The 9942-nt window shown below is 34.0% G+C and overlaps 1 pseudogene; it reads left to right on the top strand.

The window, feature by feature from the left end:
- Positions 1-915, top strand: LOC110415295 (ethylene-response factor C3 pseudogene; annotated as a pseudogene).
- The last annotated feature ends 9027 nt before the right edge of the window (positions 916-9942 follow it).

The following is a 9942-nucleotide window of genomic DNA, read 5'->3' as shown; positions in this document are numbered from 1 at the left end:
CTCACCACCAAATACCATATTCAAAGAGAAGAATTAAGAATTTTAAATTAAAGCCTGAAAATAATCTCAAGTTTTATCAATGGATTCTTCGTACTTCCAATACCCATATTCTCAATTCTCTCCTGAATCATCTTCTTCCTACGTTTCTCAAGAAAATTTGTCACTAGACTCGTTCAATTATCCCCCTAGCCAAGCCCTTCCCTTCAACGAAAATGACTCCCAGGAGATGCTTCTCTTAGGAGTCCTAAACCAAGCCCCAGCAAGCTCCTTCGACACCGCATCGGTTAATAATTCCAGAGATGATGAAGTAAGCTCAAAAGCTAATGAAGAGGAGTCTACCGGCAAGATATCTTACAGAGGAGTCAGGAGAAGGCCTTGGGGAAAATATGCAGCTGAAATAAGGGATTCCACAAGAAATGGCGTTCGAGTTTGGCTTGGAACCTTTGATACTGCTGAGGCTGCAGCTTTAGCCTATGATCAGGCTGCATTGGCAATGCGGGGTTCTTTGGCTATACTAAATTTTCCAATGGAGAAGGTCTACGAATCACTTCAAGAAATGAACTATGGATTTGAAGAAGGGTGTTCACCTGTTTTAACAATGAAGAAAAGGCACTCCTTGAAGGGCAAAAAAGGGATGATGAAGAAAGTCAAGAAAGAGAAGGAAGTGAGTACGGAAAATGTTGTGGTGTTGGAGGATTTAGGAACTGATTACTTGGAGGAACTTCTTAGCATATCCGAGAGTTCTACTCTTTGGTAAAGCTTGAGAATTAATTATTTGGAAGAACTAATTCCTTTTTCCTTTCTTATATCCTTACTGTTTAGACATTGAGATGTTGAGGACGATGACTTTTTCCTCTTGGATAATTGTCTTTTGTAAATGCTGAAGATGGATACAGGATTAAAGTTTTTGTGGGACATAGAATTTTGTATGTCAACTTGGCCAAGTGGCCAACACCATTATTTGCTAGGTTTCTTTATCATTGTTCCATTAAGATGGAACTTGATTGTGACAATGTTGTCTCAGTTATCAATTCATTGTAATTAACAACTGGGATTACATTTGATGTATTTTGCAACTGATTTGATTTGTCTAGATAATGTTTAAAAGATAATAATTAAATATCATTGTCAATTTCTTTTCTCTATGATAAATCAATTACAGTACAACCACTATATGTGTCTTGAATAATTTTTTTTTTGAAAGATAATCGAAATTATATTGATGAGAATATATGAAATTACAGTATAATGAAGTTCAAGATCTGAACAAAATTTATGAAATGAAGAAATTGATTCCTCACGATATTTTATACATGGTAAAATCAAAAATAAAATTACAAGAAAATAAGATTCAAATATGAAATCTCAATCCTTTTAAAGTTAAGATCGATTTAAATTGTTAAGTGTGTTAGAGAAACGAAAAACAGGGACGAACAGAGAATAACAACAGCAAGGGAGTAGTGATCAGTGAGGGAATAGTAATTTTTTTTGCAAGTCTAACTAAAAGAAATATTTAAATTGTTAAATGTATTACTAGCTAGTAAAAAGAAAAAAAAAATCACTTCATATAGCATGAAAAGAGAGTGAAAGCAACACATAGATGCATGTGACCATGGCATGTGTAAGGTAACAGACAGATAAATATTATAACATTAAAGGTAAAAAAGTGTAAATCAAGTAATTAAGTACTTTAATCCTCTAGATAAAAGATATCATATGTTATCATAAATGAAGTTTTTCTTTTTTTACCATGTACTAAGAATTTGGTCAAAAAATTTGGGTAACTGAAGTAAAGATAAAAAACGAAATGAGAAAAAAGAAAGGAACATCAACGTTTGTTTGAATTGTCCCCAACCTCCCATATCATATATCAACATCTCATCTTTTATTTTGTTTAAAGTTGATTTAGATCATTCATGATCTAATTCATGGTCCAAAATGTTCATGTGGCCATAAGAGTACGGTTCAGCAATTATCAGGACAAGTTGAACCAGTGTTTCACAAGGGACTTGTGAAAAAAAGAAGACCTCATAAATCTGCATGCTTCATATTGACTTGGACCAAAGGCAGCTTAAGCAAACTCAACAAATTAAGTTGCATGCGCACATTCAAAATGGCAAAAAACAAAAAAAAAAAACATGGTGAAAAGCAGACATAAGAAAGCTATAATGCCACTTGGCCAGATTAAAGCATGTTTGAAAGAATTGTGTAATCAAAAATCAAAACGCAATTTCTCCTCGAGAAAAAAAAAAGGGAGAAAATGAAAGCCACGATCAGTTTTTTTTTTTTTTTGGTTCTTTTCTTTCTATGGATTTGAAGCTGTTCCACTACATTGGGTCGGAGATGGCTGCTGAAGGATGAAGCCCTTCTCCCTAATGCATGTGTCAATACTCCATAGTTATTTTCGTTGGGATGGGGGTATGCAGCGTTGGGCCTAGTACTATGCCTTCAGCTCCCTGGATCTTCAATGGCCTTTACTCGACTATGGCCTGTGGCTCGTACACGGGCCTCTTTCTACATGTTTTTTCTTTCTTCAGTAGTTTTTTTTCTTTTCTTCTATGGTCTTCATGTGGCCAGAGGAGGAAGCCCTTTTTATTTATGTAATAGATGTTGAACTGCCTTTTTTTCTCTTTCCCCAGTGGAAAAATAATCAATTATTTGTTTATTTTTTTAATTAAAAAATTTTAAATTTTACTCTTTATGTAAGGAATGAAGACGGAGAGAGGGGACTAGTAGGAGCTCCCACCTCCCAAAGTTTCAAAAATTTATAATTTTTTCTTTGTTTTATTTTAAAATTTTATTATTTGTCTTATTTTTTAAAAAATTTTATAGTTTCGTCTTTTCAAATATTGAATTTTTTGTTTTTATCCTCTCAAAGTTTCAAAAATTTATAATTTGTCTTTGTTTTGTTTTAAAATTTTATAATTTTACCCTTATTTTTGAAAATATTTTATAATTCGTCCCTAGAAATATTAAATTTTTTATGTTTACTCTTTTAAATCTGAAATGTTGATTTTGCTGGTGTATATATCAATTAATGAACCAAATATTTGAGTGTTAATTATTAAGTCACTTAATAATGACTGAATATAAAGATCATTTAAAAATCCAAAAAAATTAAACTATAGTAATACGCTTAGTGATCATAATTGTCTTCACAAAATTCATCTAGAATAAAATATATTTTATGTTCAAGTAGGGTTTTTTTAACCTTTTTCTCTTCACCAGAAAACTTATTTAATGATTGGTTCAGGTATGAAATATATATCCTTCTCTTGAAAATGGGATATATATTATTTACCAAAAGGCCATAGCATGTTAATCAATTGGCATCTTAGCAAAGACCGTGACATATAATAGTACATGACACATCTACCAGTTCCTGGCGGCAGATACATTCATGGCGCAAGGGTCAGATGCACATACTCATGGTAGTGCTGTCCGATTCATGCTCGTGATGCTCGCGGCGGCTTAAGACGTCGTGACAGTGATGGTCGATATTGTCTCGCTGGTGTACGTCCATGTCATCTCTCTGCTAAAGCAATACAGCCTCTGATGGGTACATTGTTGAAGGTTGATATAAATTTTGATAATATGGAGAAGTGGATGAACAAGAGAACAAGAAAAAAAATGAAAGCCATTGAGATTGCCCTGATATTCAAATTAAGAAGAATCAAAGACTGCTTTGCATTTGTTTTCCAATGTAAATCAGATCCATTTTATAGACTTTGAATTAGTGCCACACAGCCTACTTTCTGGACTAGCTATTTATTTTTGTTTTAGTTTCTGTTTGTCTGGCAAGAACACTAGCTATTTCTCTGCGATTAGCCAATTAGTCATGGAACAATCTATTGCAAACGTACATGTTTCATTGATTTTGACACAAATTTGAAACCAAGTCACGATTATCAATTGGTTCAATTAAACGTAATTAGTCATTGTTCTGTTCTCTTTGCTTCACAAGCTTAATACAGTATGACACTTTGATCTGCAATTCAATTTGAATTCTTTAATTGATGCTGGTGTTGACAAAGTGATTGAAGGACAAAGTAATCTGAATTGGTAGACCATCGGTTTCACAGCAGCCAATAGAGACAAAGTTATGTGGAAATCTTATGTGAACCGTATTGCAGAGGAGGAGGTTTCCAAATTAAACTCGGTGGCAGACAACCAGAGTTCAGTCCAGTTCTTTTCTTTGAATGCAAGAACATTACTTGCAATTAATTAGTCCGAGGTTAATCAATTACAAATGTTAAGTGCAATTACATTGAAACAAATTGGATGGTGGATTGGTAACGATATTATTAACGATCCTTATTAACCTTCATTTTTTTTCGTAATTGGGTAGCCTAACGATATTAAGGAATGATTATGTTTGCCATGGCGGTGTCAATATCCAATAGCCACTCTTTTTGTACCTGTTCCACAAGCCAATTGGGACAAAATAAAAGCAAAGCAATTGACGTTTACTTTGACTAACAAAGAAAACTCAAAATTTGTTCGAGAAGGGGAAATTGTATGATTTAAAGTTGTGAATTTTACTTAGTATAGAATACTTAATTCTAATTGGATTAGTATATCTTGTTGAGATCATCTTTAATTAATATTAAGACCCTCTCATTGAATGAAACTAGAGTGTTCTCTAGAACAATTAGTGATTGGTTCAGACGTTTTGAAGACTAACTTGCATAGTTCAATAGACAGTTGATTCTCTTTAGGCACAGTTTATTGAAAAAAGAATGAGAATATAGAGTTACAAGGGATTAAATTTTGGACATCTCTCTTCATGTGGCTCAAGCTCAATGGGATTTCATAAGTACCGGAAAAGAAAACAGAGGAATTAAACTTTATACTACAATCCGATCATATAAATAAATAAAATGGGCTCCTGAAAGTTTTCTTCAGAAAAAAAAGTTTTGTATTTTACCATATAAAAGTATCATATGATATTAAAGAATATCATAAGTAAAGAGAGAGTTTAGTGAGCACCTAGATTTAGAAGGACAGATTTGAGTATGAGTGAGATAACGGTTGTGAAATTGAAATTAATTTTATAATATTTTATTTTTTTTATTGAATTTTTTTTATCGTTCTATCTATAGACGTAAATCATTAAACAATCGAATTATATAAATTTTTTGTGCTCTTGTGTAAATGTTTGATTTCTTTCATTTAGTTTTTGGAAGATAACAATTATATTTGAATTTACTATTTTATATTTTAACCATTTGCTCTTTATGAATCCAATGAGAACCCTTTTTCTTACTTGTTCTTATTTAATTTACAACAAATTTTAATTAAATGCTCACAAAGAAGTAATAAAAACAAAACCCAAAGTCCAAAAGCATAAGAACATACGTATGAGATGTTGAAAGACTTGTCTGGTACATGCTTAATTTAATTCTTGCAAAAATTAAAAAGAAAAGAAAAGAAACGTAAGCCTTGCACGAAAAAGGAAAGTATCCCAGATATATGCTCATAATAAATCATGAGGTATACTAGTAGATGTGTGTATGTTATTTCAGAAGTGATCATCGACGATGCTTGTAAGGATCAATTCGTTTACCATCCACGCTTGGACGGTTGGCTGTGGGGCTCGGTGGTGTTGATGGTAAAGCCCTTGCAAGTTGAGTAGGGTTGGATGAAGGAGGAGGAGAAAGAGGAGGAGAAGGAGTAAGGTTCTCAAGAAAAGCCAAACCTCGGGAGGCTTCAACCATGGGAATGCTATTTGAGAAAATTATTGTTCCCTGGATCAACATGATGAATACAAGAAAATATGAAATCGTAGCCATTTGGGACTCCTTAATCAAAGAGTTTTTTATTTTTTTTTAATTGGGTTCTTTGCATATGTGAATGTATCATTATATAGGGACCCAAACTTCGTAGCCCACGGGTTACGCAATCGAAGTCAAGTCTAGGTCGACTAGAAAAAGGTGTTAATAATTAGCCCAATAGCATCAAAGAAAATTCCCTCTTTCCATGTCTACAATTACGAATAATAATGTCAAAGAAGCGCTCAGGTGTGAAAATAAGAAAGGTTTGCCGACCTTTTTTTCTTTACTAGATGAGGATTTGGTAGTAGAATCAGTCAAATGAAAATTTTGGAGCATTATTTGACTTTTTTTATTCCTTGAATAGAAAGGGATGATAGTTTATGTGACCATGTCCTTGCGTCATATGGTGCATCCATTCTTCCATATATCTCTCTTTTAATTATAGCATAAAATTAACCTTACTCAAGAAGACAAATTTGGGTTGAAAATTAAAATTTTCTATTATTCTTGACTTTTTTCAGTTTATAAATGAAGAGCTTGTCTTTCTTTCTTTTCTTTTTTTTTTTTTTGTTCTTTAGTTTGGGAAGGATGGAGTGCTTAATCAATATCACAATTGGTTAGAGAAGGGTATAGGAATTCAAGCATTCTCAAATTTCTTCTTTTCGTTTTATTTAGTATAAATATATAGTGGACGTTGACTTAAAGCTGTTTTTCATTCTTATTCCTCTATAATTAAGTCACTTATTATGAGAAATATGACTCAAATTAAATAAAAAGCACTTACAATGCACTTTATCTATTCTATCAGATTAGTGAAGAAATTGATGTAAATCTTAACAAATTAATATTTGACGTTGAGTGATTTTTAACATGATATCAAAAACTTCTTTGATCAATTGAGTTTGTACTTACTAATTCTGATGCTTTCTATTTTGTTAAAAATTAAATTTCAGCAAAAGGTATATTAAAATTTGAAAGACACCGAGTTCTAATTTCTATAAAATAATTAACCAGCTGAATTTAGGACCCAAAAACTTAGTAACGATGGAGTTTTGAACCATGCAAGTTAAAGGTACAAAACTTTTGCTTATTCATTATTCTAATAAATTAATGATAACTTTCATATGTACATACGGAATGGATCAAGAGGAGTGCTGTAAGCCGGCTTTAGAGCAAAGATCGCATGCGGGGTGGTTCAATTTGGTCTTTTTTCGAGAAGGGATTAATGCTAGAGTACGGGTGGTTAAAAGGTTTGAGTGTTATTGCGACTTTTGAGGAGCAAGATGAAATGGAAACACTCCTTGAACAATATTGAGATTTGTTTGAAATATGGTTTGAAGAGCTTATACCATATCATAGTTTGCCAGGTGATAGATCAATTGTGCTATGGGTTAGGTTGAGTGAAGTCCCAATTCATCTATGGCATTTAAACACATTTAAAGGCAGTTAGTGAATGTTGAGGGGGCGTTTGTTGGACTTGACAGGAACACCCAAAAGCTTGAGAGGTTTGTTCATGTTTTTATGTTGGCGAGAGTTAGTAGTAGGGCAGTTATTCCAGATCGTGCAGTGCTTGAGGCAGGTGGTAAACAATTTAAGATCAGTGTTGGCATGGTGGGCAGCGAGACTTATCATGTGTTGGAATTGTGCTCGAAAGAGAAAGAAGCTCTGTTGGAACGCGTAGAGGAGACATCATAGGATGAATACAGCAGCAATAATGGCGGTGACATGGAGGACACAATGGAAGAGCAGTGGAGGGATGAGCAAAGAACAACGAGAGGATTGGGCACGATGATAAAGGGTATAACGGTGGCAGGGAAGTCAGAGGATTTCAAAATAAAGTTGAGTGGAGTACTTAACACAAGTGGTGATAATGAGAATGAAAATATGAAGCAGGTGGAAGTAGAGAAAAAAGCTACAATCTATCACAAGATTGGACAACATGAGATGTGGATAGGTAAGGTAGAAGGAAACGAGCCAGAAAATGAAAAAAAAAAAAAGAGAAGGAATTTGAAAGTGTGACTAGAAGGGTGATAGAAAGTAAGTCGAGGACAGCTATCGAGGTTGAGAAAAAAATGGGGTTAAATCAAAGGAAAGAGTTAAATTCTGAAGAAAGCATTAGGCAAGAAGGAAGTCAAAAGTAGAAAGAATAAAAATTCTGATGGGGAAAATTTGACTGAAAGTGGGCTAGAGGTGAAAAGGGCTTGGAATGGGGTGGAGCAAAGCCTAATAGGAGAGAATGGTGGAAAGGCCCAAGTGAACTTGTTAGATCCAAAGACTAGAGTGTTGCAAGACCAAAAGGTGCCTATAGAGTCTAATGGGCTGAGTAAGTTAAGCCTTGTGAAAGTTGACTTGTTGGGTGCGGGTTAAACAAAAGCCCAGGCTCTAGTGGTTCTAGAAGGTCGAAAGGCATGTTGGAGGCGTGCCAAGTGAAGGTTCAGGGCTTCATGAAGGTTACATTGCCAAAAAAAAAAGAAAAGGTGAAATGGAAGGAGAGACGGTATAGCTGCATAGAGCTTTGGAGACTTAAAGTGGCACGACTCCAATTGAAAAAGCAAAGCCCAAAAAGAGAGTGATCTTGGTGAAGACAGTGAGGATTGCTTAACATATAAAGTTGAAATGAAAAGTGTGGAGTATGTGGTTAGAGATAATGGTGTGATGGGGGCATTTGTCTTGAGAGGAAAGGATGGTGAGTTAGACAAGAATGTTAGAATTTTTTATTATGTGGGCTTTTATTATTTGATAATTTTAGTTTAATAAAATACGTTGATAGTGTCTTATCGTGAGACAAAGCATGAGAGGCCAATTAATATTAAAGCATGAGAGGCCAATTAATATTAAAGTGATCAATTAATGATGGACTTTGCACATCTAGTTGGGATGGTTGTGTAGATCTTGATCCAGTATGTCATTAATTTGGGGCTTCTATTAGGGTTTTGTTTATTATATATATATATGGCTAAGTCCCTTTTTCTTTTCTAACCAACGAAATTTGCCCATTGAGAGCTACCACAAACAATAGAGAAGTGCAAGGAGGAAGCTTTAGCTTTTACAAGGAATTCCTTGTTTTTTCCGCTGTGAGCAATGGCTACCTTTATGAATTAAACAGGTATGCAATAAATAATTGGTGCTTTTGGTGTTTTAATATTCACGCATGGATCTAAGGATTCAACTTAGACAGCGCTGGTTGGTTTATAAATTAAGAAGAAGTAATAGAGGTAAGAATAAGATAAAAAAGTTTTTTCTTGAACAAAAGAGAGGGCAAAGTACTTCAAACAAAAGATGAAACTTACCAAAGCAAAGAAAAGGCCAAAAGAGAGGGTAGAGTACTTCAAACAAAAGATGAAACTTACCAAAAGAAAGAAAAGGCCAAAAAAGAGGGCAGGGTATTTCAAACAAAAGACGAAGCTTACCAAAGAAAAGAAGGGCCATGTAAAAGAATAGAACAATAACTCCAAAGGTAGGCTCGACTAGCCGTGGGAGAAGAAAAGTTAAGAAACAAGCCAAGGAAGATATGGAGGTGCACAATATAGAGTATAACTTGTTGCATTCAGGCTCAGTGTTTGATGTGGATATTAAGAAAAAGAATCAATCATCAGAAGAAAAGCGTAAGAAAATAGGGGTTGACATAAGAAGGCGGTGATATAAAAGATAGCTATGTTGGGCGACAAACATAGGTGTCAAGTAGGTGACATTGGATTGAGCCAATTAGTTAAGAGAGACTACACAGATAAAGAGAAAAAGAATGGTTGCCTTATGACAAGTTAAATAGCACGTTCAAGTAGAGCTTGTTGTTTTGTTGTTGACTTAGCTTATGAGTGATGTATTGGTTTTATTTTGTTATGGAAATTACGAAATTATTTTTAAAGAGTTGCTCAAGATCTTACCCAATCAATAGAATAAAGAAAAAAAAAGGAAAGAAATCAAGCACACCCATAAGAACATAAGAAGTTACATCGTTTGGTCTTTTGATGACCTATGTCCACGTGCATAGCAACAAAGAAAGATTTACTAAGAGAAAAATTAGGTGATTACAAAAACAGTTTCAAACACATAATCTTTATCCCATGTACACCCAAATCACTTTTTCCAAATTTACGTAATGACTATTTTTCAACCTTATAGGATCCTTTTATAGTGCCAAATATAATAATCTTATCCTAATATAATT

The sequence above is a fragment of the Theobroma umbraticum genome, unplaced genomic scaffold (assembly GCF_002168275.2).
Source record: "Theobroma umbraticum cultivar Fairchild unplaced genomic scaffold, ASM216827v3 scaffold_147.0, whole genome shotgun sequence".
In the NCBI taxonomy this organism is placed as follows: domain Eukaryota; kingdom Viridiplantae; phylum Streptophyta; class Magnoliopsida; order Malvales; family Malvaceae; genus Theobroma; species Theobroma umbraticum.
This window is presented reverse-complemented; position numbering and strand designations above follow the sequence as displayed.